The 27,704-nt window shown below is 55.4% G+C and overlaps 1 protein-coding gene across 14 annotated transcripts in view; it reads right to left on the bottom strand.

Moving 5' to 3' along the window:
• DAB2IP (DAB2 interacting protein) overlaps positions 1-27,704 on the bottom strand; it is a 156,902-nt gene that overhangs the window by 42,050 nt on the left and 87,148 nt on the right. Inside the window, exon 1 of one of the 14 annotated variants that reach the window (XM_053281597.1) lies at positions 20,541-20,760. The exons of the other annotated variants lie outside the window; for them this stretch is intronic. The gene's annotated coding sequence lies outside the window, so the exon portion shown is untranslated. Of the gene's footprint in view, positions 1-20,540; positions 20,761-27,704 lie in introns of those variants that run through there. 14 annotated transcript variants of the gene reach the window in all.

The raw sequence follows: 27,704 nt of genomic DNA, 5'->3' as shown, positions 1-27,704 counted from the left end.
CAGAAACAATGTGATTGGTAGTAGCTTTAGGGAAGAAAAAGCCAAGACCTTTGTCACACAACTGACTTGTGGAACTCCCTCCCACAAGATGTGGTGATGGCCACTATCTTAGATGGCTTTAAACGGCAGGGGGGATTAGAGGAAGGAATAGCACTGCCTGTGACTATGACCAATATGTATATACTGATTTTTAACAAATGGTCTGAATGTAGTTTACGTGGCAAAATATATTTTAAAGAAAGAAAATGGTTCCCTGTCCCCGAAGGGCTCAGAAACTAAGCCACTGCCTGGCTACTAGCCAGGACAGCTAAACATGGATTTATTAATGGCACCCTCCACGCGGAGGTTCCCACAGACAGCTTCCGCGACCTCCATGAAAACATCCACCCTTGTCCAAAGTGTGGGTCTCTGCTGCAGTCTCTTGGTTTCCAGGAAGCTGCCTGCGAGACTTGAGACAGGGGCATTTAGGGCATCTCTGCAGAGCCATCGACAGGAGAGCGCATACGGGGGACGAGAGAACACGCCAGGCAACTGAAGCGCTGATTGGAAGCGTGGTTTCAGGCCTCCGATTTCGCTGGCGGCCTCGGCTTTTGCAGGTCCCCAGGCTGCGGCCTAACCCAGTCACAGAAACCCTGTCCTGAATTTCCCCTAGCAGGGAAGCGCCAGGCAAACGCAGAAAGATCGGGAATTTTGCAAAACAACAACAAACCCTCCCCGCAAAAAGCAACCCCCCCAGCAAAGGAATTTGGTGCATGGAATAGCTGGTTCGTAATAAAACCACCAGAGTTTCTCTTTGGCTCTGCCAGGTGTCCAAAGGGATTTCCCTGTATTGGCATAGTGCAGATACTACAGCAAATTGTTTATAAAGACTGGTTCTTGGAGCATGTACAAAGGGCCACTGCTGCTCCAAATTCCTCCGTGAAGGCAAAATAGAAGTCAAAATGTTCAGAAAGATCAGTCCTCGGAGCATGTACAAAGGGCTACTGCAGCTCCTAGGGACCAAGTTCCTCCCCTGTTCCCTCGCAACTGGCATAGACTGCTGCTGAACATGGGAACTCCATTCCTATCCCAGCCAATAAGAAGACCCCAAGAGGAAACCTGCTGGGTCAGACCAAAAGCCGTTTTAGGCCAGCCTCCTGGTTCCCACAGTGACCAACCAGATGCCTCCGGTCAGCCCCACAAGCACCACATGAAGGCAACTAGCCGTCTTACACTGTTGCCCCCCAGCGACTGCTATTAAGGGTTATACTGCCCCTGCAACTGGAGGTTCCATTTAGCTATCATGCCGGTAGATCTGCCCCCATCTTCGCACTGAGCAGACCCTGGTCAGTACCTTCCATGGAAGGGCAGAGACGGGTAGGGCTCTCCTGCTCTGACCGGCAGCGTCTCCCAGTGTCTTAGGCTGAGGTTTTCAGAGCTTGGGGGTTCTGCACGCAAGGTACGTGCTCCCTCCACTGAGCCAGGCTCCTTCCCCCAAAAAGCCCTCTTGCATAATTACTATCAATATAATGAAGAAAGCCTGCCCACAGCCTGGGCGCATCCGCCGCCCCGGAGGCTGCCCCCTTCCCCAGGAAATCAATCACCCAGCTCCTTCCTGACACATCCATCCTTTCCACGGACTTCCCTCAGCAGCCCGCTCTTGACGGATGACTCCCTTTCCCCCTCCATCCATTAAAGGTAACGGAGCAGACCAAGGTGTGCTCAGCGGCGCTGGGGTCCAGATTTCAGAAGAGGCTGCTCTGCGGGGACCTCCGAGGGTTTCCGCGAAACGTAGAGCTTCGGGCCGAATCTCAGAGGCACAAATCACAGAGGCCAAAAGAAGCCCAGCTCTTCCAAAAGACCGGCACAGACGTCTGCCTAGCATCCCCTGTGCAGCCAGGACTCCTGCACCACAGCCCAGGGCCCAAGATCAGTCTCCCAAATCCGTGCCACCGGACGGCTGCCTGGTGCTTGCCTGTCTGGTCCGAGAACCAGGCACTTTCAGCTCAAAAGCGGCCGTTCAAGCCACATAACTTGGCCACCGCCATCCACGCCCTGCTTCCCTCCAGGCTGCATTGCTGCAATGCACTCTGTGTGGGGCAGCCCTTGGAGACTGTTCAGAGACTTCCATCGTTGCAGACAATGGGAACCATCCAAGCAGATGGGACTGGATTGTCCCATAGTCTACTATGACTGCTACTCTTTATAGGCCACATTCCAACAAAAATTCTCAAAGCAGCTGATGTAGAAAAACAAACCAACCAGATAGCCCCGTCTCCAAAGGGCTCACAGTCTAAGAAGAGCTCACAAGGGAGACCCCAGCAGCAGCCACCAGAGGACTGCTGTGCTGGGGACGGATAGGGCCAGTTGCTCTCCCCCTGCTTAATGTAAAGAGAACCCCACCACACACTTTGAAAAGTGCCTCTTTGCTCAGCAGGGGATAATCTTGATGCACCATCACTGTGCTGGTTACCCATTTCTTCAGGACTCAAGATGCTGTTTTCACCTTGGAAACCTGAAACATCCTAGGATCTGGGCCGCCTCTCAGCAATTCCACATGAAGCCTTTTGCGACACCCTTCTCTCTGTTCCCTTGTTCTCTCCTAGAGGTTTGGCAAGCAGGGATTAGTGATGGGGAAAGGTCTTTTCTGCCTGGGGTGCCCCAATTTCGGAAAGGCTCCCCAACACCTGGACCCAGTTGGAGACGGGCTTTGAAACTGGTTCCATCCCTGCTGCTGAGCGTACCTATTCTTTAATCCTATAGCTACTCACAGCACTTTGAAAAGGGTCCTATCAGGGAATGAACTTCCAGACGGGAGTTCAAGGATTCTTCTGCAACGCGGAGGTTTCTTCAGAGGGATGAAATCCCGGCAGAGCTGCAAATTAAATTAGCCAGACTGCCAGGAAGATTGCGAAGAAAGGCTGGGTGGATCTTGGACAGAGTTCCTCCCCCGCGACGTGCGCCTCGTGAAATCAGGCTTAACGCACACGATGTGTGGAGGGGAGGCAACGGTCCAGGAAAGGGATGCAGGCCACTGACAAAGGGCTCAGCCGAGCGTCTGCCTCAAATGACTGAGGGGAAAGCTGGGGTTCGGAGCACAGAGGGACAGACGAGACTGCCTTCTACCGAGTCCGACCCTTTGCCCATCCAGCTCAGGACTGTCTACACTGACTGGCAGCAGCTCTCCAAGGCTGCAGGCAAGAGTCTCTCCCGGCCCTACCTGTGAGGAGAAGCAAGCATGTAGGACACCGCTCTGGGCTCCTTGGAGGAAGAGCGGGATAGGAAATGTAAACAACAGCAGCAGCAGCAACCACCACCTGGGACCTTCTGCATGCCAATCAGAGGCGCTTGCACGGAGTTGCAGCCCCATCCTACAAGGGGAAGAGCTAACAGCCCTTACATTTATTTATTACATTTCTATACCGCCCCATCCCAACGGCTCGGAGCGGTGCACAACAATAAAAATAAAACCCACAAATCAATCCTTTGGATGGCGGACGGGGTCACAGCTCAGTCGCAGGTTCAATTCCAGGTGGCAGCATCTCCAGCATCTCTGGGAGGGTTGGGAAAGATTCCTGCCTGAGACCTTGGAGAGCTGCTGCCACTCAGTCCTGAGCTAGTTGGACCAGGGAGTCCGATTCAACATCAGCAGCTTCTTCTCTTCTGCTGATGTTATGCACACAATGCATAATTAATCCATGGAACCTGCTACCACATGACATAGCGATGGCCCCTTGCAAAAGATGGCCTTAAAGGGGATTGGCAAATTCATGGAGAGATCTGTTGACGGCTCCTAGCCAGGATAGCTAAACAGAGCCTCCCCATCCAGTGGCAGTGTATCTCTGAGTTCTGGGTACAGGGAACGAAGGGCAAGGTGAACTTACAGGAGGCAGCAGGCAGTCAGAAACAGGCCTAAAGACCAGGACCCCCTGTCCCAGGATCCCCAGGTAGGCTGCTTCCGCCTTCCCAGACTGACGAGTCTGACCATGTAAAAGAGGCTCAGAGCAGCTATTTTTATCTCTCTGCTTATTTCCCACGGAGGGCAAAAGCCTCCTCTGATGTTCAGCCTGACAGGCTGGAATGTGGTCCGGATGCCAAAAGAATTCTCTAAAGCTGCTGTGGAGAAGCAGCCGGGGCGGGGGGCGGGGGGAGATTGATAAAAAATCAGACAAAATAAAGGAGGAGGAGGAGGAGGAGGAGGGCTCTGTACCTCTGACTCTTCAGCATTTTCACGGCAAAAGGTGTGATGCTTCTTTGGTGCGGGTCAGACCTGTGGTGCAGAAGAACTGGTCAGGAAAGCCTTGCTTTCCCCACTGTGCAGCGCCCAGCGGGCGGGGGGGGGGTCGCTGCCTTTCCCTGGACCACAGCTACAAAAACCACGGGCGTATAAGAAACACAGGGGCTTTTAAAAGCAGGTGTGCACCCCTCTGGTGTGGCTTGGGGTACAGATGCCCCGGTGGGATGCCGGGTCTTTTCTGCTTCCCAGGGAGGTGGGGCCAAGCTCCGTGGAAGCAATGCCGCCGGTTTCCCGGGAAATGTTGAACTGGAAAAATGTCCAAGCAATTCCCTGGAAAGTTCTGTTAAAACCCACTGGGATCTGACTTGTCATGTTCATTTCTGAAGTGGAGGGGAGAGGTGGGGTCTCCCACAGCAAAGGGAATCCGGCTAAGAGGCACTTCCCCCAGGGATGCTCCCTTCTGCTTAGGAGAGGGAGAACGGGAGTCTCTATCCAGCCCCAGCACAGCGTCGTTCCCAGCTGCCGTTGCTGGGGTTTCCCTTATGTTCCATTTAAACTGTAGGCCCCTTGCGGGCAGAGAGCCACCGCCAGCCACCTCTGTGGCACGCCGTTTGGGAATCACCCTCGCTCACTGGGCCAAGAGGCACCTTTTAAAGTGGCAGCTCTCTTACGCTTAGCGGGGGAGAACAACGGGGCTCTCTCCAGACCAGACCAGCGTCCCTCCCCGTGGCTGTGCAGCACGCGTCTCCCTCCTTCCTCTATCAGCCCCCGGAGGGAGGGCACCCTTTTGTCTTTTCTCTGCTACGAAAGCCAGCTTGCGAACGTTTCACTGAAAAGCGGCCTACAAATATCCCAAACAGATAAGTGCATAAGCAAATAAACACAGAATGTGTCGGGTCTAATGTTATAAGAGAGCGGAGATGGTAAAGGATTGCCAAAATCCCCAACGGCCCCCAGGCAGTCGTGCAGGTCACCAGCCCCTACGACCGACCGACATGTCTATCAGAGGTCCCTCCTCCCGATGGCTCCCAGCAGTGCCACCAATAAAGGAGACAAATGTCCCCAATCTGCAGGCTACAAAGAAGCTGCAACGTTTCCGGATCCAGAAATGCATTCCCGGCCAATCCTCCACCAGTCTGCATTCCGCAGGTGCTCGGGCCGTCCCTCCCTCATCAAGTCTGACACGTAGGGGGTGTTTTTCTTTTTAAAAAGCAAAAACAAACCACAAGAAGGCCTAATTAAGGACTAAGCAGACCCGCTTCTGACAAGCTCTTCTCGCGCGCCCAACAAGGAGCTCCTCTAGCCACCCCCACAAATTCCGTGAGCATCTGCAGGGCGGGACGTGGCGCCCGGCAGATCCGAAATCAAGCAGCAAATGAGGAAGGCAGCGGTTGAGCGGGCTGCTGAGACGTGCGTGGATTCCACTGGCCGCCCGGCAAGCAGCAGCCCAGGGAGAGGGCTGCCCCACTCCCTGGGAGACAGCTTAATTAACCACTCCGGAGGCCGCCAGCCAAAGATCTGGCTGGTTAATCCCAATCAATATGTGGACTCCCAGCCTTCCTCACCTCTGCAGCTCCAGGCCACGGGAAATTCTCTGCTCTGCAGAAATAGTCTCGCCTCCCAGTTTCCCTTTCCATCACCAAAAAAGTCTTACTGGAACAGACCGACACCTCATCAGGTTCCACAGCGGCCAGCTAGAGCCTCTGGGAAGCCCACAAGCTGGGCCTGAAGCTGGCAAACGTTAGTTCCACCCTGTTTGGCGAACCTTCAGGGTAGAATGCTCCTGGACAGGGAGGCTCAACTTAGCAATCATGGCTAATAATCATTGTGAGCAGAACACAATCATTGCCCCATTGGATCATAGAGTAATATAGTTGGAAGTATCCTCAGTGGTCTTCTAGACCAGGGATTCTCAACGTTGGGTCCACAAGTGTTATTGGACTTCAACTCCCATAATCCCCAGCCCCAATGGCCTTTGGGTGGGGATTATGGGAGCTGAAGTCCAGTAACATCTGGGGACCCAACGTTGAGAATCCCTGTTCTAGACCAAACCTAGCTCAGGGTAGGGAACCACTACAGCATCCTCACAGATGGCCATCCAGCGTGTTTAGAAGCCTCCAGTGAAGCCAGGAGAGCCTACCACTTCATGAGGCAAGCTGTTCCACGGTCCAACAGCTCTTGTGGTTAGAAAATCCCTCTGAATGTCTAGTCTGAATCTGCTTCCCGGCCATTTCAACCTGTGGATTCTAGGCCAAGTTGGGCCCATCTAAACCAGAAAGTCCAAGGCAGTCAAAGGCTGATACGGGAAGCAACCGGCCAACCTTACAGCACTCACTTCAAAGGCCGAGACGAGCCGTCCGCGTGAACTCAGATACACCATTTAGCAACCAGCCCCTTCCCTGCACCGCGTCATCCGAAGCGTCCCTCTAATTTGCAACAAAGAGATTAATGGGATTATTTCCCCCAAAGATTTGTGTTCGCGTTGGACAGCGGCAAGAAAACAAGTCAGGACCGCACCTAGTCCCAGAGAAGAGACCAGCTCGGACGATCCTGCGGACCGATCCGCCAAATCATGTGGGGAGCAGTGTGTACGCTGACGGCAGCCCTGTAAGGGAGGTTAGGCTGTGGGAAACTGGCACATGGCTGAGTGGAGATCTGAACTGGGGTCTCCCCAAGCGCCACTTGCTCTCCAGAGTTTGCCCAAATAAAATGCCACAATGAACTCCAGTTACTGCAAACTAGGAAACAGGAGAGGAAATTCTGCATACGGGGAAGAGAATGGCGCGCGAGTCCATGGCACGATCTTATAGGAACCTAGGAAGCTGCCTGATCCCGAATCAAACCATTAGTCCGTCTAGCTCGGTACGGTCTCCACTGACTGGCAGCAGCTCTCCAAGATTTTGGGGTGGGTTGGGGGGGGGAGTGTCTTTCCCAGCCCTACCTGGAGATGCCACAAGAGATTAACCTGGCACCTCCTGCATGCAAAGCAGACGCTGTACCACTGAGCGACGGCTGAATATCTTACAGCACGCACATGCCATCTCCCATCCAAATGCAAACCAAGGCAGACCCTGCTTAGCAAAGGGGACAAGTCATGCTCATTACCACAAGAGAAGAAGAGGACGACCAGCAGCCAGGCAGATGGACTCGATGACGACAGCCATGAAGGCACCCCTGAGAGACCTCCGAGGCCAAGTGGAAGACAGATCCTCCTGGAGGGAATCTCTCTATGTGGGCGCTAAGAGTCGACACCGACTAGATGGCACTTAATCAATCCGTCAGTCACCACAAGACCAGCTCTCCTCCGCGATGGGGTCCATTGAGATCAAGCTTTGCAATTATCCTCCTCGTCATCACTTATTCTATATTTATACCACTTCTCCCCGCAAAAGCTGAACTGAGCTGTGGTCAGTACCATCGGCCCATCTGAAGCCATCCAACCTTCGACGGCAACACCGAGACCCCTTTCTCCCCTGCTGGGCTCCAAGATGGCGGCTAACACTTCACCAAAACCCATCCGTTTGGGACGCCAGAGGTCCTGCGCATGCAGATGGATCTTGCCCAGGTGCCTGTTCCCCAGAAGCACCACCGAACTCCGGCAGTCCCTCACCCAAGGATCTCATTTCAATTTAATTTCACAGCTGTAATGGATTTTTCAGAAAGCATTTCTAGAACATATTTGCTCTCCCACATCTTACTTCCTCTCACATTTGGAATAACTCCCCCCCTGCCCACCCCATCTCCAACTTTCTATCTAATTCCCCAAGTCATCCTGGATCTTGAATAATTCCAGGGTGTGTTTTTTTTTAATCAATAGCTGACTGACTTGTCAAATTACTTCAGGGACCAACAAAGCAATTTTTAAACATTCATAAACCCTCGCAGAGCCATTAAGTGCGCTGAATTTTAAGCGGGAGAAGGAGAGGGCTGGGGGACACCAATCAAACAGGATTATGGATTTGTAAACTAGGAATTAATTTCTTCTTAACGAATCATCTCATTCTGCTGCTCAAATATCCTGCGCCCACCTTAGGCAAAAAACGAGAGCCGGTGGAGGACAGTGAAAAAGGAGGAAGGGTGCAGGCAGGTGAAGAACAGACGCTGTGGCTGGAGAGATCCTTTTAGGGAAATCCAGAGATATGGAAGACGCTTGGATGCATTCCGAGGTTCAAGACATTGCACCCAATGCGGTGTGGACTGGGGTAGCCCTCACGGCCCTGGTTGGCAACTGGCAGTCTACTCTGCCCAGGAAATGATGAGTAGGGGGTCAGTGGCTCGGTCCACAGGAAGCTGCCAAACCGAGTCAGACCCTTGGTCCACCTAGCTCAGGACTGTCTGCACGGACAGGCAGCAGCTCGCCAAGGTTTCAGGCAGGGGTCTCTCCCAGCCCTAACTGCAGAGGATGCCAAGCAAGATGCTCCCAACCAAACACCACAAGCAAAGTATCACACGTCCCTACACGCCTCTTTGCACCATCTATTGGGCCTCTAGGTTGTCAGCTGGAGTGGGGAACCTCTCAGTGGGCCAACAGCGGCCCAGGGACCTTATAGCACAGGGGCAGGCCACCTTGGCTCTCCAGCTGTAACTGGACTACAATGCCCATCAACCCTAGTCACAATACATTGTGGCTGGGGAGGATGGAAGGAGAGCTGGTCTGGTGGCAGCCAGCAGGACTGGTCCCCTTAGCTAAGCAGGGTCCACCCTGGTTGCATATGAATGGGAGACTAGAAGTGTGAGCACTGGAAGATCTTCCCCTTAAAGGGTGGAGCTGCTCTGGGAAGAGCAGAAGGTCTCAAGTTCCCTCCCTGGTAGCATCTCCTAGATAGGACAAGATTTTTATATTTTTTTAAATAGGACAAGATTTTTTTATTGAATCAACAAACTACCAAAGCATACTGAGAGAGACTCCTGCCTGCAACCTTGGAGAAGCCGCTGCCAGTCTGTGAAGACAATACTGAGCCAGATGGACCAGTGGTCTGACTCAGGATATGGCAGCTTCCTCTGTTCCTATGGGAGTTGTAGTTCAACAGCCGGGTTTCCTACCCTGGAGCTATAGCGGAATCCTGCCCGGAGGAAGAGCTCCGAGGTCCCTGCTAACCCTCAGATTCTAGAATCCCACACATCTCCCCTCGCAAGCACTTCTCTCCAGATCCCTTTCGAGAAAGCCCTCCCAGATGGATCCAAAGTGGCTGCCACTTGCCCCTCGGAAGCTCAGGACGGGGCACCACGAACTCCAGAGGGGGCTACCAACCCGCGTTCTTGCAAGGTGGCTTTTCCAAAGAGAAACTGCACGGCCCTTTCATGCCTGGCGGCAAGCAGGCAAGAGAGAGATTTCACCGCTTTGCAAAAGCAGACTTGCACGGCTCAAGACATCCGTTAACGATTGTGGCTCTGTGATTTGATTGTAGGCGTGTGTATGTGAGGAGAGAACCTGTGAATCGAACAGCAAGGTAATCAGCAGGGCCGCCACCACACAGCACCCACAATCTGGACTCCACACAGAAGTGAGATATATTTCCTGTCTGGAAGGCTTCTTCGGAGTGCTCTGTAGCCTCCTTCCTGCCTCTCCATAGCAACACAGCTGCTCCCGGCTGTCGGCTCAGCAATCCCGCACCGACAAGTCACACAAGCAGCACAGGGGCGCGCTGGAACAGATTTGGATCTCACCCTTCCTCTGAGGAGCTTGAGGGATACACACACAGACAGAATCTTTGGAACTCACCGCCAAAGGGTGTGGCTGGCGACAGCCACCCGGCTCAGACGGCTTTAAAAGGGGATTAGGCAAATGCATAGAGGAGGAGAGCTCTGTCTACGGCTGCCAGTTGTGATGGCCAAATGAAGCCTCCATGCTCAGAGGAAGTCTACCAGAGGTATCCACTGGCCATTGTAATAAGCAGGATGCTGCACTTGATCTGCTCTGAAAGTTTGCCTTCGGGAGCTGTGGGAAAGGGAGGATTTCCAGAATGGGGCGAGGCGGAACTTGTCCCACTGCTCATGCCCTGTGATGGGAGAAGTTGCACCTGCAAAGATTCTCCCTCTTAATGCCAATGGTGCAGGAGACAGCAAAATCTAGGGAGGGGGACAACTCCTGCTGTCCCGAGAAGGGTTGAACTTGAACTGAAACGGGGAGACCAGACCACGAAAGAAATAAGATCAAGCAGAAGATGGAGTCAATGAAGGTAAGGGAAAGGAGGTATCTGTGGCGGGGGGCGAACCAACAGCTGGCCCAGCTCCATCACTCCACACCGACGACTGCAGAGCTGCACACATTTGAAAATCCCCCAGACAGAATATTCTTCCTTCCAAAGATTTTATGCCACCCCCCTCGCCATATCCGAGTGACCTAGTTTTGACAGTTGTTTGAAAATGTCTAATTCCAGAGCGAGGCTGTGTGTGTGTGTGTGTGTGTGTGTTTTCGGAGCTTGGGAAACGCTGTTCCCAGCCCTTCCGCCAGCCAGCCACATCTGCCCCAATTATTTCCTTAGGCCGCAAATGGACTTTATCTGGAGGGCTGGAAATAATTAATGCAAACAGCTTCAGCCATGGAAGCAAGAAGGATTTCTTTTTTTGAAAAACGACGGGTGGGCGAGAGGGCAAGATGGGAGATCGACAGAACGGTTGCTATTTCCAGAATAATGCAGAGGGCTTTCGACTGCGGCGCCTGCACAGCCGTTTCGCGGGGAGGCAAAGACCCACATCCACAAACCACCAAAGCTGCGCTCGAGCCAGAGACACGTGGCTTCCCCACCTCCTGGCAACGCTCAGCCCAGCACAGTGCCTCTGAGAACATGCAAAGCGCTGGTTCTTCCCTTCCGCATACCGAGTGCTCACGCCAGCAGCTTGCTCCCCACAGGCAGAATCTTATGCACCTCAATCACAGCCGCTCTCTGTTGCTTCCCGGCCACCAAAAAACCAAGAGCCCCAAATGCTCCCGCCCAGCTCCTTGAGGAAGGTACTCCTCCGACCCCCTCTTCTGCATTCCCCCCAGCTCTACAATATCCTTCCGAGGATGCAGCAACCCCAACTGCACACAATATTCCAGACACAATCCACAGCAGAGGACAAGCAGACCGCCCCGCAGACGGCGCACTCCAGCCCAGAAAGACGCCGTGGCCCGGAGCACGGCATGTAGGCTGCCGGGGAGGAGACGAAAGCCGTGCCTCGCCCCACAGCCTGGGGGACGAGCTGACCTCTCCCTCCCCGGCTGTATCGTTCCCCTCGCCAATCACACACACCGGCGGCTGAGCAGGGGCCGGCAGGCCGAGGAATCCGTCCTCTGCGCATGGAGCGCCAGCAGGCCCACGCCAAAGCACATCCTGTTGGGGCCACGTGATCCGGCGGTTCCAGGCGGGATTGACAAACATTTCTCTCCGGCTGTTGTTTAAAGAATCGTGAAGGAGAGGGGAAGTCTGAAGCCCCCGCCTGGAATGCAGAAAGGCCGGGGCCGGGCAGGCGTGGAAGGCGCTCACGCAACATGCGCGGCCTGGCATCCCGGACGAAGCTCCCCAGGAGGACTTTTGTTTCCCGAGCGATTCGAGTGCCTGGCGGAGAGGGATCCACTTACCATGGCAAGCCGGACTCGCTGGCGCGCTCCAGAAGGGCCGTGGGGAGGGGGGCAAGGACGCTGGTGGGCGCTCCAGCCCCCCCAAGCAGGAAGCCAGCCAGCCAGGCCTCGGACCTCCTTGTATGGTGCGAGGCGCTGGGCTCAGCACACCAGCTCTTGGCCCCAAGCCCAGCTCTGGCCAGCCTCAGGAAACTGCTCCAGCCTGCCGTCCGCAGGGAACAATCCCCAGCCAATGTTTTTAACTCCTTGTGCCGGGGCTCTAGAGGGACAGGCTGGCAGCTCCCAGCTCGAAAGGTGGGGGAAGCACCCTGGCAGGCTGTGTGCATGTGTGAACATAGGTGGCTATCTGCCGAGAGGTTCGGGGTGTGTGCATGGAGCTACTCAGGAGCACAGGAAGAGGCCTTCTATGGAATCAGACCCTGGCTCCATCTAACTCCGCACTCTCTGCAGACTGGCAGTGGCTTCTCCCAGGTTGCAGGCAGGAGTCTCTCCCAGCCCGACTTGGAGAGGCTGCCAGGAGCAGAACCGGAGACCTTCTGCATGCAAAGCAGATTGCTCTGCCACTGAGCTATGACCTCATCCCCAATCTAACCCCCAACAGAGTATCACACTGATGAATGTGTCACCACACCTGGAACCTTCTGCATCTAAGCAATGAGGTGCTCTACCCAGAGCAGCCCTATTATCCCCTCAGGGGAATCTCTTGCAGTGCTCACACATGTAGTCTCCCATCCAAATGCAAACCAGGGCAGACCCTGCTTAGCAAAGGGGACAATTCATGCTCGTTGCCACAAGACCAGCTCGCCTCCTAGTCAGGACTATTGCAGCTGCCTCCAACCAAGCCAGACAAATGATCCATCTAGGCCAGCATTTTCCACACTGACTGGCATAAGGGAGGATATTAGAAGAGGTCTTCCTCTCCTCTTTACACACAGAGATGGGAATGCCTCATAAGAGGATGCCTGCTATGTCATAAATGGATCATCTGCTGTGTCATAAATGGATCATTGTGCAGCCCATGGGGCACCTGGTGCTATCTTTGGAGATACATCCCCTCTGAACAATCACACAAGGCGGAATGCCTCTTCTAGAAATATGTGCACATAATACACGTGCGCAATCAGAGTAAGTTTCCATCCAAACACTTGTTTTTAGTCATATGTGAATATGCAGATTACTCCACCATTTAAAATTAATTGTATTAAGCCACTAAACTGTCTTTAACCGGGCCCTGACGATTATTGATCACATTCTACCTGGCAGAACCGGAGAGACAGACAGCTGCAAGCATACCGGAGGAAATCCCTCCTGGAGTAGCAGCCACCTGCGTTCAACAGGGCAAGAGAAATCCTCCCTTGGATTGGGCCCCCTGATAATTAGCAGGAACGGGGTGGGGGGGGCATCAGTTTTGCTGCCTCGGGCCAGTCCTGTGAAGAATAGCCAAGGTCCAAAGTCCCGCAACTGTGCATTCCTCCGGGCCTTTGAACGGGAGTTTTTACAAGTGCTTATCTCTGCTCCGCCCAGGGCAGGTGGCAACCTTTCCCACCTGGACTTTGCCATTGGAATAAACAGTCCGCTTCTGAGAAGAGGAAGCAGAAACCCTTTAGCGGCGCAGCCGTAAACTAGTCACACTGGGGCTGAATCCGGATTCTCCTCCCATCCCCACGGGGCTAGCGAAGAAGAATCGCTGCGGACAAAGGGACGGCTGCTGCAATTCAAGCTTCTCCTGGTTTAGACAGACACACAGGAGCTGGAAACTGCCTCACAGTGCCATCCTGTGTGCGCTTTCTCAGAAATATGCTCCACTGGTGTGCCCAGTGAGGCTTGCTCCCGTGCAAGCATGCGCAGCCTGAAAGCCACAACAGTTTAGGGAGAGGAGAGGACTTGGCCTTTGTTTGGGGCTGGCAGGCACTCTCGGGGCCCCACCACTATCCTTGGTTGACACTATGGGTCCATTGACAGGGGGAATCGATCCACAAGTAATACTTCTAATTTCAGAGTAATGATGTGCTAAAAATTTGACCTCGGCCCCTGCACGCCAAGTTGCGGACGGTTCTGGCCCACCCGCGCATTTGAGTTGTGCAACCCTGGTCTACACTGGCTGGCAGGGGCTTCTCCCAGGTTCCAGGCAGGAGTCTCGCCCAGCCCTAACTGGAGATGCTGCCAGGGACTGAACCCGAGACCTTCATGGAAAACAGAGGGCCTGTCGCTGAGTGATGCCTCATCCCCATAACTAGCGGAGATGTGAGCTAAAAGATGGGTGTGGAAAACTTCCAGGAGATGCCACCAGGAATTAACCGCAGGACCCTCTGCCTGCAAAGCCGACGCTCTTGCACAGAGCGACATCCTTCCCCGGCCTAGAACTGACTCCGCGAAGAAAGAAACGGGTCTTGACCTACGTTACAGGCAGTATTGCGGAAACCCGCTGCTGAGACACCTTCATTTCGCTCTGACACTCCCAAGCTATCGATCCGTACCCTTAGCCACCGAACTACGGAGAGGCGCTATTTCCCCGGCCACGAAACTCTAGCCATGCAAGCGTGCCGAGGGGACAGCATGTTCTGTATGACCCGCTGGCTTTGCCAAGCGCACACGCAGACGGCCTAGCCAACCGGGGTCCACTGGCTGGAGAACAGCCACAGCGGCGCAGACGACAATTTATGAGTTCTGTCATGAGCAGCGAGGAAAGGCGCTCGCGACAAATTAATCACTGATCGCCACGCTGACTGGGCACTTTCTCGGCCTGCTGGCAGCAGCGTGGCCGTGATGGTTGCCGCAGCCCGGCACCCGATAAGGGGACCTTTCGAAAGCCGTTATTTGTGTCCCCCGCAGTTATCTGCCAAGACCCAACAAAACCCGTTGGGCACCAGCCTGCCTTCTGTCAAGACCGCCCCCCACCACCTGGGAGTCAGTTTCCCAATCCGGAATCGCGGCATGCTGCAGTTCGGTGCCGAAAAAGCAGCAGAGGACGTGGCGCTCGACACAACGTTTGGCTTCCTGAGAATTACAGCTGCCTTGGGAAGACCTGTGAGATCAGACCATATCCAGCTCAGCGTCCCATTTCCAGCAGTGGCCAGATATTTATGGAAAGTTATTATTACGAGAAGAAGCAGGCCACGCCTCTTGCTCCTGGCAAACGTGGCCCATCAGGGTGGCCAAAACCATTTCTGTGCCAAAATTCAGATGGAAAGGGATCAAGACCACCTTTCCCAGGCAGGGGAGATTTGTGGCTGACCACAAGACATTCAGGGTCCAGGGAGGCTCCCTGAAGGGCCACTGCTGCCTTGAAGATGGTTGTCATCACTCCATCCCAAGATGACGTATTTATTATCAGGGGCGAAGAAATGTTGGCTCAGTTTAACAGCCAGTCAAAATATTTTACGCATCAAGCTACATTGGTATCATCAGGACTTTTTACTCATCAGGACTTTTTTCACTCGCCAGGCATCATTTTTCACTCGTCACAGACTAGCAGACGAGTGGATTTCTGCAGCCCCGTTTATCATGTATCCTCCAACCTTTCACTGACAAAAACAGGGACGCGCCTGCCAATGTGTAGGAGGTGTGACCAAGCAACCAGGGAGGCGTGGCATACCACATGGGGGTGTGGCCAAAGCAATCTAGGAGTCACGGGTGGCCTGGAATTTGGGGGACAAGCACAGCACCTATGGAAAGCCGGCCTTACAGGACATGTCCAAAGCAGAGGAGCCAAGCCCAACTCCACTATTATGCACTGCTGTGGACTCTGGATTCCACCCGCCAGATGCTGTGTGCTGTGTAGCGCCTTTGGGTTGTGCACCCAGAGACATGAGGGCACACCAGGTGTAATGGACCCACCCACTCGCAGACTGCATTTCCAGAGAGTCTGAGGAGGGAGCTGCACCCGGAGGGAAGCCAACTCTGGAAACTCACATGGAGAAAACGAAACAAGGCGTTCTCACGGGGCCGGAAGAGGGCCAGTGGGCTTCAGAGACCGATTCCCGGCTGCCCCGGTCAAGAGGGGCATGGGGGCCCGTGCAACCCCCCTGGGCCCAGCCGGGGAATCCTCTCCTGCTCAATGTTATGAGCCACGGAGGGCAAGCGTCACACACGTCAGGCGCGCCCAGGCACCTGCTCCAGACCCTCAGACGCTGCCCTGGACAGTGGGGTCCAGATTGTGACAGAAACGAGCGACTTTATCCTCCAAGGGCTTTGCCAAGCTGTCCCAGGGGGTGGATGACCGCCGGTGCCGCCCTCGCCTTTGTGGAGAGAACTCTGTGAATTGCCGGGCGAGAGGGAGAAAGAGGGGAGACCGGCTGCGGGTGGGCTCTAGCTTCCCTCGGCCAGCAGCACCCAGACCACAGCAAAGCCCCCCGCTGACGCAACCCCGCCAAGGGAGCTCTTGGCCGGTGCTCTCCAGCATCCCGGCTGCGCAATGAGGCAATTGGCGTTTTAAAGGCAGCTGCTGAAGTCATTTGCTTTATTACCTTGGCGCCCGTTCCTTGCCGTAAATCTGCTGGGCGCCACATACCGCTCTGGGTCCTGCTCTCCCACACACAGAATCACCAAGAGTGAGAGGCGGAGGGGACCCTCGGAGACCCTGTAGTAGTCCAAACGCTGCAGTTCAGTGCAGGCATCTGGGGATGGGGCCACAGCTCAGTGGTCTCAGGGGCCCCAGGTTCAGGCCCTGGCAGCATCTCCAGGAAGGGCTGGGAGACACCTCTGAGCCTGAAACCTTGGAGAAGCTGCTGCCAGTCAGAGTAGACAGTCCTGAGCTAGATGGACCAAGCACCTGACTTGGTCTAAGGAAGCTTCTGACGTTCCTATGCTCAGTTCCTTTTAGGAGGAAAGATGGCAGCTCAGGGCCGGAGCATCTGCTTTGCACGCCGGAAGGCCCAGGTTCAATCTTCGAATCGGAATCGAATGAATAACAATAACAATAACAACCCCTGGTGGGGCTGGGAGAGACTCCTGCCTGCAACCCTGGAGAGCCGCTGCCAGTCAGAGTAGACAGTCCTGAGCGAGATGAACCAAGGGACTGACTCGGTAGAAAGCTTGTTCCCACCCAAGCTTGGGGGACTCTGTCCGTCAGGGAAAGGTGATTGCAATGATTACTCGGGTAAAGTATGCCAGGCTTCCACACATTTTCTTTGGATCTAGGTGCCAGCCCAAAAATTTAGGTGCCAGACAATGGACTCCTGACAAAATTGCCAGATTTAGTGATGGACATTGGACAGGGGGAGAGGAAATAGGCTTCCTTCTGTCCCCTTCCAGTGGTCCCTCTGATTTTTCTTATCTCTGTGTGGAAGGAGTTTTGTTCTGGGTGGCAGCATCAAGGCAGTGTGTGCGCACCCTGTGAATTCAGAGTGGGGCCTTCCTGATTCAACCTGAGCGGGATCTAAAACTAACTGAGCGGATATCCAAAAACTTGTGATCATGCACACATGCACACCCTTTAGAGAGAACAGTGTCCCCTTTCCAAGTAACCTACTTGCAGTATGGACCATTCTTGTTCAATAACTCTTACTTCCTCTGAATATCCTACTTTAGACACCACAGCTCCCTGGCACCTGGACTGGACAAGCCCTAGGACATACCAGCAAACCAGTGTTCCCTCTCAAAGGGATTCCCAGCTGTTGTTAACTACAACTCCCAGAATCCCCAGCCAAAGGCCACTGCAGCTGAGGATGCTGGGAGTTGTAGTGAACAACAACTGGAAACCCCTGTTAGGAGAAACAGTGGTTGGAACCCCCAGAGAACTCCAAATCAGGGGTAGGCAGCCTTGGCTCTCTGGCTGTGGCTGGACTACAAATCCCATCATCCCCAGACACTATAAATTGATTTAGACTCACAACAGGCTCAAGTAAAATGTGGCTGGGGGATGATGGGAGTTGAAGTTCAAGAACTGGAGAGCCAAGGTACCCCCCCCAACTCCAAATCCATTAACTAATCACAGCTGCCAGGGACATCTTGGAGAAAGACCTCACTCTGGAGCCTCAGCTGCTCACCTGTCGAGGAGGGAGCCTACCTGGGAACCTCCCACCTCGGCAAAAAAAGGTGACGCCTGCGAAGGTACCTGCGCAATATCACACTGCCAACCAGGTAGCAGAAAGACAGGTCTCTCTGCTGAGCTGGCTGGGTTGGTTTGATTTGGGGAAGGCGCGTCCTTCAAATTAATAATCACATGGAGTCGCTTGCCAAAGGACAGGCAGTAACCCAGAACCGGGCGGAGAAGAGATGAGTAAATGCACTTCCCAGACACCCCTCTGCAACCTCTCCGCGCCCTCGGCCTTCTAACATGCCCCAAAGGAAGAAACAAGCGCTGATGATCATTCAGGTCTGCCACCTTTTCATGGAAAGATTGCTCTGGTGCTTTTAACAGCTGCAGGAACTCTGCCGGAGCAGCTGGGAAGAGCTATACCTATGGAACAGCAGCCTGCTGTGTGGCCATTAAAAGGAGCAGAGACAGAGGTAGCAACCTTGGATGTTACTGAGACGGTTTTCTGCTTTTTACTGGGGATGTGTGTTGAAAGGTGGCATATAAACACTTGACATAAATATTATTGTTATCCATCTATTTGCGGTAGATACTGCTTTTCAACAACAACAACGTTTTCAAAGCAGTTTAAGAGGCACGGGAGTGGAAGGAAGAGGTTTGCAAAGAGGCTTGGCATCTAAGATGAGGCCCAAGGCCACGGGGCAGGGAGGGGAATCGCCACTCCACTTTGGGGGTCACCCTCCCAAATCCCACCGCTCTGGTTTCAGTCTCTGGCCCTCCCCTGCCTCATCTCTGCCCAGGGCATTTCTGTAGCGCTCCAGCGGCAAAGGCCAGGCAGCTCCCGCATTGTGAGACGCAAGTTTGGGGCGGTGTAGAACTATTTCAAATAAATAATAATAAATAAGTTGCGTACAGTGCCGAGCACACAACACCACCCAGCCCCAAGATGGAGGAGCTTGAGGGGAAGCCGCGGACCGCAAGCCAGCTTTCTGTTGGCATTGCAGACGGACTTCTGGGAGGACCGCGGGACGCGCACACCGTTCGGGGCTCTTCACAGGCAAGCCCCTTTTCGGTGTACAGCGGCTTTTGCCCTTGGAAAGCAAGTTGAGTGGAGACCGTTTCGACCTGAACGCTCGAGGGGGACTCTTCAGAGTTTGCTGTGGAATAACTGGGATCTCTCTGGAGAAGAGGGTGGGGTACAGTGTCCCCTCTAACAGGGATTCCCAGATGTTGTTGACTACAACTCCCAGAATCCCCAGCTGCAATGGCTTTTGCCTGGGGGTTATGGGAGCTGTAGTCAACAACATCTGGGAATCCCTGTGGGAGGGGACATTGGTGCGGTACAAAGTGTCATTAGAATAGCACTGCAGAGCTGTGGTCATCCAGCAATTCCCATCATCCCCAGACACAACAGACAGGGATGATGGGACTTGTAGTCCTACCTCTGCAGCAAGGCTGAAGTGGGTATACATGCTAAATCAGGGCTGCAGCACCATCAACACAGCAGGTAGGCTTGAGCTGTCATTTTTGTTCTCCTCTCCTCATCTGCACTAAAGGAGATAATAGGAACACAGACCTACCTCGCAAGACCATTGTGGTGCCTGCGAAGATAACTGGTGTACTTTGAATGCCTGGAAATGTCCTGAGCAGCTACCAACATTTTTACACCACTAAACTGGTGGGGATTCCGTGAGTCAAATTCTGTTAACCTAGAAACGTGGAGGGCGGCAGGCCTTTTGTTCGCAGTGACAGCTGGTTCTTGCTCCCCTTTTGACACCCTGATGCTCTGGCTGCTCGCTTGGCGTGATTCACCAAGGACAGGAGACATGTCAACCAATCAAGGCCCTGAGGAGACTGGCACCCCTTTGGGGCAGCACAATTATGATCTCGGAGAGGCAGCCCGGCGTTTGGTCTGGCTCCGTCGTTGCCGAGGTGCCAGGTGGCAGCCAGGTTTGGGTTTTGGCTCGCTTTGGACATTTCCAACAAGGAAGCACTGAACGGTGAGAGAGAGAAGCATCTGGGTGGAGCGGCGGGGTGGGGGAGAGACACTGACCACGGCCTGCGATGACAGCCAACGTTTCCAGGAGCCCCCTTTCAAGGTTTCCCTTTTAAAAGCATCCAAGCACTATTGGAACACTGTGAAGGGACTGCCCTAAGGTCATGTGGCAGCGAGTTCCGCATGGTTGGCGCGCCGCAGTAGAGTCTGTATACGGTAACATGGTAGCATCAGCTGAAGCAGGTCAGCTGGCGAGCACGAGGGTCACAAGCGACTGGGAGGGGGGGTGGCTTCCAATCCGCACCCAAGCACAAGGCTGGCTCTCCGCTCTCCCTGCCCAGTCCGCCTCACGCAGACCCCCCGCCCCCCCACACACAGCGGCGAAGCCCCACCACGCAAGCCGGGAGGGAGGCCCGGTGCAAAGCGCGCCAGCCAGCCCGCTTTCAGCGCCGCGGCACCGCTGGGGCCGGCCTTGGCCAGGGAGGCCGGGGAGGAGCAGGAGGCCGCTCTTGCCCCCAGACCGCCGGGAGGGGGGGCTTGCAGCGCAGCCGCGGGCCGGCTGGCACCCACCACCCGGCCCCTCCCGCGCCAGCCAGCGACTCCCCAAGGCGCAGATCGGGCGGCCGCAGGAGGGCGCGGAGCGCGCAGCCCGAGCAAGCGCTGCATCCTGGCGGGGCTCCCCAGCTGCCCAGGCCGCCCCCGGAACATGGCCGGCCGGCCTGCCCCCCCTCCCCCGCGCACCTGAGCTGGGCCTCCCGGGGACGCGCGCGCGCGCGGCCGCGCCTACCTTGGCGAGCAGCGCCCGGGGCTCCCTCCTGCCGAGGAGGCGCCTCCTCCGTCTCTGCCGCGGCGCCGCGCGCTCGCCGCCGCCGCCCACCATCGCCTCGCCTCCCGCCGCCGCCGCCGCTGCTGCAGCTGCCCGCCCGCGGCTCTTTCGCCGGCGGGGAGGGGCTCGGGCGCCGGCTCTGCCTCCCGGGACACGCCGAGCCCGACGACGGCCCAGCCGAGAGCTGCCAGTGCCGCCGGCCTCCGTGGAGGAGAGAGGCGGCGGAGGGGGAGGAGGAGGAGGAGGAGGAGAGCAGCAGCAGCCGCCGAGAGTCCCCGCCCCGCCTCCCTCTAACCCTAACCCCCCCCCCCCCGCGCGCTCCAAATCGGCTCCCACCCCAGGCCGGTTCACACGAGCCGAAGCGGCGCAAAAAGCCAGGCGCACCTCCTGCTGCTGCTGCCCCACTCCCGCCCGCCCGCCCAGCTGCTGAGCACCACGGCGCGGGGGGGGGGGGCACCTGTCTTCAGGCTCCCGGCTGCTGGCATGATCCGCACGCACACTTCTGCTCCCCTGCCTGCGCCACCCAATGCCCGAACGGGGCTCAGCAGGAGGGACGCCCAAGGAGCCGAGCCGCCGGGCCACCAGGGCCACCTTGGAGAGCGGGGTGGGGGTGGGGGTGGGGACCGGCCCCGCTCAAGCCCAGCGCCCCACCCGCCGGGAGGGGGAGCCCTGTGGGGACAGAGGCCCCTTTGATTTCACAGGTCCTGTTCTGCAAAGCGGTTGGAGGCGCTTCTGTTGCAAAGTGCCAGAGACAGATCCATAGCCAAGGCAGCCTGGAACCCTGCCCCCTCCGTCACTGAACAAGAGTTGTGGGCGGGGGTCACTTGGCCCGCCTGGAAAGGCACTCTGTACATGTTTAGTGGGCAGCAGCTTCCCATGCTCCAGGGATGAAAGGAGGAGGCCAGCATGCCACTGGACAATGTCTGGCATGCGGGCGGCCGGCTGGAACCGGGATGGCAGCTGCTCTGCCTGCTTCAGCCTGGGGAAATCTGGCACTCCAAACGGGTTTGGCAAAGTAGGTTTACATGACAAAAAGCCTCCTTGATATGCCAGACCAGGCTCCTGCTCTCCTCCCAAAATGTAGCTCTTCTTTGGAACAGACTGTGCCAGTGAGTGGTGTCTGTTTACTCAGAAGTCAGCCCTGTGCGGGAGAGAGAAATCCCGCCTCTCAAGGTGCCTTGCAGCAGCCCTTTTTGTGCAGCCGTTTGGCAGAAGCTTGGTGTGGGGGGAGAGAGGCACAGTTTGCCCAGCAGCAATCTGAACCCAGCTCCCCAATCTGGACACACAACCGTTGGATTCAGAGGTGCCAGTGTCTCCATGGCCGCCCAGGAGAAGCAAGAGCCTCTCCAAGCCGAACGACCGATGGATGGATGGATGAAGTGCCATTAAGTCAGTGTTGACTCTTAGCAACCACACAGAGAGATTCTCTCCTGGATGGTCTGTCTTCCACTTGGCCTTTCAGGGGTGCCTTCCCGGCTGTTGTCCTGGAGTCCATCCACCTGGCTGCTGGCCCGTCCTCTTCGTCTTAGCAACATAGAAAGTTGCCTCATGCCGAGTCCATCTTGCTCAGTATTTTCCACACTCACTGGCAGCAGCTGCTTCTCCAAGGCTGCTGGAAGGAGCCTTTCCCAACCCTGTCTGGAGATGCTGCCAGTGAGTGAACCTGGGACCTCCTGCGTGCATGCATGCAGGTGCTCTTCCCAGAGCGGCCCCATCCCCTGAGGGGAAGATCCTCCAGTGCTCATACATGTCGTCTCCCATTCAAATGCAAACCAGGGTGGACCCTGCATAGCCAAAGGGGACAGCTGGCGCTCGCTACCACAAGACCAGCTCTGCCGGGCCCTGCTGACCCCTGTGGCTGGGAAGAGCCCATGTAGGAAGAAACACCATATAATCTCCTCCAAGCCACAACCTTCCTGTCTGGGCCGTGCTGTGATTGCAGCTGTCTAATTTGTGGTGTCCTCAAAGGCAGGCTGCGCCCTACCCCTAAAGGGCCGGCTGCTCACTCTCGGCTCGAGTCTCGCTCTTCTCCAGCAGAAGGGAGACTCCCAAAATCCGCCTCTCAAGAACGGCTTCTTCCTTTGGCAAAATTCCCAATAACCCAGACCTGCTTCCAAGGTTTAACCCATGCCTTCCAAATCCTCCCTTATTTCCGGGGCCTCTTTGTTTCCGTCTTCTCTTTTGCCAGCACAACACAACACTCCCGGCCAAGAATCCTGACACAAGCACAGGGGAAGAAGCAGATTTGGATCAGGGTGGCGGCGTAGGCCAGTGTGTGTGTGTGTGTGTGGGGGGTCCATCCCCCTTGGCAGTCCCGAAAAGTAAAGCGACGTCTGGTCTCTCCATCACCGACGGTCCTCTCTTGCCCAGTTCCAGGGATGGACTCCACTGTGGGGCCCCTCAAATCTCTTCTTTCCTCCTGAGTATTCCCATGATGGCTGCTGCCTATTACCTGCTTGGCCACTCGGATTCAGTTGTGAGGTGTTGGCTGCCCTGTTGGTTTCCAGACTTCGTATGCGATGCATTCATGGCTGTTGCTATTCGATGCTCTCACGGAGTCCGCCTGGAGCGCCACACCAGGGCGCTTGCCGGATTAGCCCCTCCCACAGTGTCACAACCTATCTGCTAAGTGGGCTTCCCTACGTCCTGGGTTGGGACACCACAGTCCCTGCAATGACAAGCAGGGTGCCGTTCACATTTCCAATGCCTTCTTTCGGATTGTATTGCTGCGATTTAGTGCTCGGACGCTGTATGTCCGTTGCAAAGAAAGTCGCTGCATTTCCCCGTTGTAGATTCTGGGGAGCGTTTTCAATTTAATCCTGCCCAGCCGAAGCATTTTTACCATAGCTGCAGCGGGTAATCTGGAAGGCGCCCAGGGAAAGGCAGGAGAGAAACATTCAAAACAACGGCGCTGAGCTTTGGCCTTTTAGAACGAGCTGTTGTTAAAGAAGTGGATCTGTCTGAAGGGCAGTCCAGCTGCCAAATCCTCCTCCTGTGCAAAACATTTGTGCCTGTGGGGGCGGGGTGGTGGGGGTGGTGGCACCGCGCGAAAAGCCAGCTGCTCCCTCACCGGGGTCAGGCGCCATCTTGGGTGTCACACGCTGACAAGTTGGCCGTTCCCCAAACCGGTGCGTTCAAAAGACGTCTCCGCGGCAGAGAACGAGGCTGAGACAATGACAGATCCCGGCCGCCCCGCCCCGCACACAGCAGGCAGAATCCGGCTCCTTCCCATCCCGCCTTCCGTGTGTTTATCCAGACTGCTGGAAGAGAGCAGGCACCGGGATGCCGCTAATTGGCAACCGGCGAGCACAGACTGCCGGAAGGTAAACAGAGTGGGTGAGCGTGGCATCTGCGAGACAGACACGCTGCATCACGGCTGGGGTGTACTTGACTCGGAAAAGGGATGGGGGGGGGAGATGCTCTCCTCCCTGAGAAGTCACCGGCGTGCCATGGTGCACACACAGGTCTGCAAACGGGGCCCTGGCTTATCCAGGCGACGCCTCGCTGGCACTCCGCTCCCGAAAGCACTTGAGCACGTTAAGAGCCCACTGCTGTGTGCGGATGCTGGGGAGATTTCCACCGAGGGGGCGTCTCCGACGGGGCACAGCTGGGCACTTTGCCTTCAGTGCTAAGACCTTTAATTGCCCAAAGGGAAACATTTGCAAAAGGGGGAAAGTGATGCCAGATGGAACATCGGAGGTGGCCTTATACCGAGTCAGACCCTTGGCCCATCCAGCGGAGCTCAGTATCGTCAACACTGACTGGCAGTGACTCTCCAAGGTTGCAGGCAGGCGTCTCTCCCGGCCCTACCAAGGTGTGCACCTGCAAGTGGGGGGGTGGGCTCTCCCACTGACTTCCACTCAGTGTTAACTGGGCAAAGAGGCACCTTGTGTGTGATTCTCCTTACTGAGCAGGGGGAGAGCAACTGGCCCTCTCCGCCCCCAGCACAGCATCCCTCCAGTGGCTGTTGCTGGGGTCTGTCTTATGTTTCTTTTTTAGATCACGAGCCCTTTGGGGACAGGGAACCATCTTTATTTATTTATATCTATGTAAACAGCTTTGGGAACTTTTGTTGAAAAGCAGGATATAAATATCTGTCGTATTCGTATGACCCCCATCCACTTAAGGGGAATCTCTTAACAGCGCTCACAGATGTAGTCTCCCAACAAAATGCCTACCAAGGTGGGCCCTGCTTAGCAAAGGGGGCAATTTATGCTGGCTACCACAAGCCCGAGCCACCTAATGGCGCAGCGGGGAGATGACTTGACTAGCAAGCCAGAGGTTGTCGGTTTGATTCCCCGCTGGTGCGTTTCCCAGACTAAGGGAAACTCTTGTATTAGGCAGCAGCGATCGAGGAAGATGCTGAAAGGCATCATCATGTCACACTGTGCGGGAGGCGGCCATGGTCAACCCCTCCTGTATTCTACCCAAGACAACCACAGGGCTCGGTGGTCACCACAAATCGACGGCACACAAGCCCAGCTCTCCTCCCCACGGAGTCAGCACCTTGATTTGTCTAGGGCAGTACAGTCTGCTCTGACCGGCAGTGTCTCTCCAAGCTCTCAGGTAGCAAAAGGGTTCTCTCTCAGTCTGGAGGCCTGAGAGGCTTTTTGGTGGAGGAGGCTGAACCCAGAACTTCCTGCATGCAAAGCGAGGCTTCTGCCAGCGAGTGCTAAATCAGAGGTTTGGGCGGGAAGATGGATTTGCGGCCAAGGAGAGGCCTGGATGAGCCCGGGGGCAGCAGATGGTCCGACAGCAGGGGTCTGGACGAGAAGAGCCATGGAGGCTGCAAAGCCAAAAAGCCAATGGGGCGGAGAAGGAGGAGGAGGGCAGCTCATTCCAGGTGAATTCCCCACCAATTGGGCCCCACCCTGCCAGCCCAGGCTGTCAGCCAAAAGCCGGCACGACGGAGAAGGCAATTACAGAAAGTGGCTGGCTGCAAGCTGGCCTGGTTCTGCCACCCGAAATTATTTCTCCAAGACCTGCCAAGTGGCAAGGACCAGAGGCGAAGCAAGAGCCCCCGCTGTGCTCCAAAGGAGAGCCCTGCTAGAAGGGGGAGAGAGAGCCCTTGCCCCCACCGCCTTGTACAAAGCCCCTTCTTGGGCCAACCTTTCAGGAGACCCGGCTGCTTTTGTCATCTTTTCATGATTCTAGTTTTCCGAGCAAGCGGGGGATTAGGCAGCCTCTGCGCCCTGATTATAGGCTGGATCCTCTATCGGGTCCTGGCCGTGCGGCTCGGCTTTTGCATGAGGAATCTACACTGAGGCCAGACCCAGAGGGCGGCAGATGTGGGGAAAGGGGCAGGGACCAGGCAGGACCCGGCCGGCACCCACTTCTCTTTGGGCTGAAGGAATCCAAGCTTTTAAATCACAGGACTGCCTCTGCAGTGGAGGCCGTCCGCTCACCCTATAGTCGATAGGCTGTCTGACTCCGGCTGCAGTCTTTGGAGCGATCGGCCAGAGCAAGCGTCTCAGGCGCACACAAACCAGTATTGCGGTCTTGCATTGCGCAAAGCCCGCACCTCTTAGTTCAGTCACCTGACCCAAGAGGTGCTGGCTGGGCTGAAGTCAACCTGGAATTCTGCCCTTTAACCTGAACCCGTAATCCCAGAGATGAGCAGGAAGGCAGGCAGGGGTCTTTCCCAGCCTTACCTGGAGATGCTGCCAGGGACTGAACCTGGGGCCTTCTGGTGGGAGGGGGGGGGTGCAAGTTTCCAGAACCCTCTAAGGGTTGTAGCCTGAAGCATCCAAGCACCAGGGGAAAACTTATTTATTTATTGTTAAATGTATATCCCACTTTTCATTAAAACAATGCCAAGGCGGTTCACACAAAAATTAAAACAAGACTATTAAAAAAATGCACAATTAAAACATTAAGCTAAAATAGAAAAACATAGATCTGACTAAAAGATTCAAAATATGAGCATAAAATAAGCATACAAAACACAAAGAAGCAGCAGTAGAGAGAATAATAAAAAACCCTGGGTAAAAAGCCAAGATTTAACACGTGTTCTGAAAACCGTGGTGGAGACCGAGGAGCGAATAGTGACCGGGAGAGCATTTCAGAGTCTGGGGGCAGCCACAGAGAAGGCCCTGTCCCGCATTCATGACAACCGAGCCCCCCTCATTACCGGCTTGTGGAGCAGAGACTCCTCCGATGGCCTCGTCAAGTGGGCAGCAACCCTTGGGAGCAGGCGGTCCCTCCGGTATCCAGGGCCCAAACCGTGAAGGGCTTTAGAGGTCAAAGCCAGCACCTTGAATTGGACCCGGAAACAAACGGGCAGCCAGTGCAGCTCTTTCAAAATGGGCGTGATGTGATCCCAGTGGGCAGCTCCAGATAACACCCTAGCTGCCACATTTTGGAAGGAAGTGTGGAGTAGGTGACGAGCAGCAAAAACCGTGGCAAGCCACCGGCAGCCACCTCTCCCTGGTCCCAAGGGCTGCGTGGTGCCCCTTCTGCGGCTGGTGGCAACGTGTGCTTTGACTTATTCAAGCGCTGGTCAGCAGCCCTTGGTGCAAGAGACACAGGCGGAATTACCTTCCCACCACTGCCACACCCTCTTTGCCAGAAAGGCTCCTCCCTCAACCGCCATGCCCACCTGGCCTCAGACATCCACTCACTGCAAAGAACCCCTTCTCTTCTCCACAAGCCCAGAAACTGCTCAGAGACGCAGGCACACATTCCGGACATGTTCAGAGGTCCTCTTTCCCGTTCGTTTTCATTTTACACCGCCTGGGACTTCCAAACCAGGTTCCGGAGCAAGTCCCGGGGTCAAAGGGAGCTCGACTCACTTCCACGGGGGGGCCGAGTCAAGATCTTGTGCCTCTGCTCTCCTGATTCATCAGAAACAGTCCCTATTGGGGGATTACTTATCCCGGGTAAATTACTCTCTCGTACACCTTTTGCCTACCAGTCAGGGATTTGAACACAAAACCGGCCAGTAAAAGTGCACAGCAACACCTGATCAAAGGCAACCAGTTAATAAAACCCGCAGTGAGCCCATTTTACAGGTGAGGAACACTGAGGCCAAGAGACCAGTTTCCTGTACTGAGCAGGGGTTGAGGGGCCCTCTAGAGTATCTCCAAGGTCCCCCTTCAAATCCTATCAGAAGTCACCAGCACAAGA

Source organism: Hemicordylus capensis, chromosome 17 (genome assembly GCF_027244095.1).
Source record: "Hemicordylus capensis ecotype Gifberg chromosome 17, rHemCap1.1.pri, whole genome shotgun sequence".
Taxonomy (NCBI): domain Eukaryota; kingdom Metazoa; phylum Chordata; class Lepidosauria; order Squamata; family Cordylidae; genus Hemicordylus; species Hemicordylus capensis.
This window is presented reverse-complemented; position numbering and strand designations above follow the sequence as displayed.